Raw genomic sequence first — 3,981 nt, forward strand, 5'->3', positions numbered from 1 at the left:
ACTCCCTCCCCCACTCCACTACTCTCCTGCCTCACTCCCATCCGCCACTCCACTCCTCACTCCTCTCTCCCCTCCCGTACACCCTTTCACTCACCACCCTCTCCCCCTCACAACCCCTCTCCCTCCCCACAACCTTCCCCCTGCCCCACTCCCCCTCCCCCACTCCCCTAACTTTGCACCCCCACTCCCCAACTCCCCTCCCTGTTCCCTGCACCCCACCCCACTTCCCACCCTTATTCCCTTCCTGCTCCCCCTCTACCACTCCCATCCCCATCCCTGCCCTTCCCCACTCTATTCCCCCACTCCCTTCCCTCTCCCCTTCTCCCCCTCCCCAATCCCCTCCACCACTCACCTACCCTACTCCTCATTGGCTAACCCCATTTCCCTCCGCCACTCACCTCCCCCACTACCATCCACCTACCCCGTTACCCTCCACGAGTCCCCTTCCCCACATCCCTTCTCCACTGCCCTACCAACTCCCCTCCCTTCCCCACACCCCTCTTCCATCCCCTAACCAACACTGCAAACTCACTCCCATTTCCCACTCCACTCTCACTGCCACCTTGCACATTCCTCTCTCTGCTCCCCTCACCCTCCCCTGCCCAGTCCCCTCCCCTTCTCCCATCCCCAACCCCCTGCACTCTCCTCACACACTCCCCACTCTCCTCCCTCACTCGCATCCTCCACTCTAGTTCCTACTCCTCTCTCCCGTCCCCTTTACCGCCCACTCACCACCCTCTCCCCTCACACTCCCTCTCACTCCCCACTACCCTCCCCCAATCCCACTCACCCTCCCCCACTCTCCGTCCCCCGTGCTCCTTCTGCTCTGCCCTCCCCCTCCCTCACGCCCCATCCCCAATCCCTTCCCCCACACCTTTCCCCCAGTCCCATCAACCCTTCCCTCCCCTTCCCCCTCACGCAACACCTCCTCCTACACTCCCCAGCACCTCCCCACTCCTCTTCTGCCTCCCTTCCCCTACCCCCAACCTCCACTACCCTCCCCCACTCCCCTCCCCACTCCCCTCCCCCACTGCCCACCCCCATTCCGCTCCCCGCACCCCTCCCTCCTCCCCTCCCGTCTCCCACTCCCCTTCCCCTCCCCGACTCCCCTCCCACACTTCTGTCCCCTATTACCCTCACCCACACCGCTCCCCCTCCCCTCCTTCATTCCGCTTCACCACACCCCCACTCTCCTCCCTCACTCCCATCCTCCACTCCACTCCCAACTCCACTCTCCCCTTCCGTACACTTCCCACTCACCTCCTTCTCCCCCTCACACTCCTTCTCTTTCCCCACTCCCATCCCCGAATCCCACTGCCCCTCCCCCACTCACATCACCCTCCCCTCCCTCACTCCCCGCTCCACTACCGCACTCCCCTCCCCCACTCCACTTCTCAACTCTCATCCCTCACTTCCATCCTTCACTCCCCTCCCCACTCCCATCATCCACACCCCTCACGTACTCCGCTCACCCCTCCCCCACTCCTCACTCTCCACTCCCCTCCTCCACTTGCCTATCTGCCTCGCCCACTCCATCTCCCCCACTCCCCTCCACAACTCCCCCTCCCTCACTCCCCTCCCCCACTCCCCTCCCCACCACCCTCCCCCACTCCTCTACCACAATCCGCTCATCCCTACCCCACTCCTCACTCCGCACTACCCTCCTCAACACCGCACCCCTCACTCTCCTCCCTCACTACCCTCCCTAACTCCTCACCCCCTCTCCCTCCCCACTCCCTTCCCACACTCCACACTCCCCTCCCCCACTCCCCACACCTCACTCTCCTGTCCTCACTCTCCATTCCCCTCACCTCCCCTCCACTCCCCCACTCCCCTCTACCCTCCCCCACTATCCTCCCCACTACCCTCCCTTACTCCTCTCCCCCACTCCCCCCTGCACTCCCCCTCCCCGACAAGGCCCTGCCCCTCTATCACTCCACTCCTACACACCCCACCACCTCCCCACACCCCCACTCACCCACTCCTCACTCCCCACTCCACTCCCCACTCCCCGACTCCTCACTCCCCACTCCCCGACTCCTCACTCCCCACTCCCCCACTCACCTCTCCCCCACTCTCCACTCCTCACTCTCCACTCCACTCCCCACTCCTCACTCCCCTCCCCCACTCCCCTCACCGACTTACCACTCCCCTCCCCAACCACCCAATCCCTAATCCCCTCACGCACTGCTCACTCCCCTCCCCCACTCCTCACTCCCCTCCCACAAACCCCACTCCACTCACCCACTCCCCACTCCCCTCCCCCACTCCCAACTCCCCTCCCCCACACCCCACTCCTCACTCCCCTCTCCACTCCCCCACTCCCTACTACCCACTTCTCACTCCACTCCCCCACTCCCCACTTCTCACTCCCCACTTCTCACTCCCCACTAAACTCCCCACTCCCAACTCCCCACTCCCCACTCCTCACTCCCCACTCCTCACTCCCCAATCCACTCACTACTCCTCACTCACCACACCATTCCCCACTCCCCCACTGCCCACTACTCACTCCCCACTCTACTCCTCACTCTCCACTCCCCTCACACACTCCCCTCTCAACCATCCATTCCCCAACCCCACTCCCCACTCCTCACTCCACTCTCCACTCCATCACTCCCCACTCCTCTCTCCCCACATCACGCCCCACTACCCCACTGCCCACTCCTCACTCCCAACTCCACTTCCAACTCCACACTCCCCTCCCTACTCCTCATTCATGTCACCCACTCACCACTCCCCTCCCCCACACCCCACCCCCCACACCCACTCCCCACTCCACATTCCCTCCCCGACTCCTCACTCCCCTCCCCCACTCCACACTCCCATCTCACAACCCCACTCCCCTACCCCACTCCCCACTCCCATCACCCACCCCCACACCCCACAACGCTCCTCCACACCCCACTCCTCACTCCCCACTCGACTCCCCCACTCCCCACTCCCCTCCCCCAGTCCTCACCCCACTCCCCCATTCTCCACTACCCACTTCCCTCCCCCACTCTCCACTCCAGACTCAATTTCCCCCACTCCCCACTCCCCTATCCCACTCTAAACTCCCGTCCACCACTCCCCTCTCCCACTCTCCACTCCTCTCCCCCACCCCCCTCCCCCACTTCCCACCCCTACTCCTCATTGCCCTCCTTACCTCTCCCCACAACCACACCCACACACAATCCTTTCCCCACTCTCACTCCTGCGCTCCCAACTCACCTCCCCACTCCCCACCCCCACTCCCCATACTCACTCCCTTCCCAAGTCACAATCCCACTCTCCCACCCCCACTCCCCCTCCTCACTCCCCTCCCGCACTCTCCACGCCCCTCCCCCACTCCCCCTCCTCACTCCCCACTCCATTCCTCCACTCCCTTCCCCCACTCCCTTCCCCCACCCCCTTACCCCACTCCACTCCCCCACTCACCTCCCCAACTCCCCACTCACCTCCTCCAATCCCCACTCCTCACTCCTCACTCACATACAACACACTCCAACTCTCCTCCCCAACTCCCAATTCCCCCACCCCTCTCACTCCCCACTCCCCACTCCCCTCCTCTACTCCCCTCCTCCACTCTTCCACTCCCAACTGACCTCCCGCATGTCCCACACCCCTCCCCCAAAGCCCTCCCACTCCCCCTCTCTCCTCCCACTCCACAACTCTCCCCTCCCCTCCCCCACTCCACAACTCTCCCCTCCCCTCCCCCACTTGCCTCCCCTCCCCTCCCCTCCCCCACATGCCTCCTCTCCCCTCCCCTCTCCCACTCGCCTCCTCTCCCCTCCCCTCCCACACTTGCCTCCTCTCTCCTCCCCCACTACGCCTCCTCTCCCCTCCCCTCCCCCACACGCCTCCTCTCCCCTCCCCTCTCCCACTCGCCTCCTCTCCCCTCCCCTCCCACACTTGCCTCCTCTCTCCTCCCCCACTACACCTCCTCTCCACTCTTCTCCCCCACTCCCCACTCCCGACTCAATTCCACCACTTCCCACT

The sequence above is a fragment of the Heterodontus francisci genome, unplaced genomic scaffold, assembly GCF_036365525.1.
Source record: "Heterodontus francisci isolate sHetFra1 unplaced genomic scaffold, sHetFra1.hap1 HAP1_SCAFFOLD_75, whole genome shotgun sequence".
Taxonomy (NCBI): Eukaryota; Metazoa; Chordata; class Chondrichthyes; order Heterodontiformes; family Heterodontidae; genus Heterodontus; species Heterodontus francisci.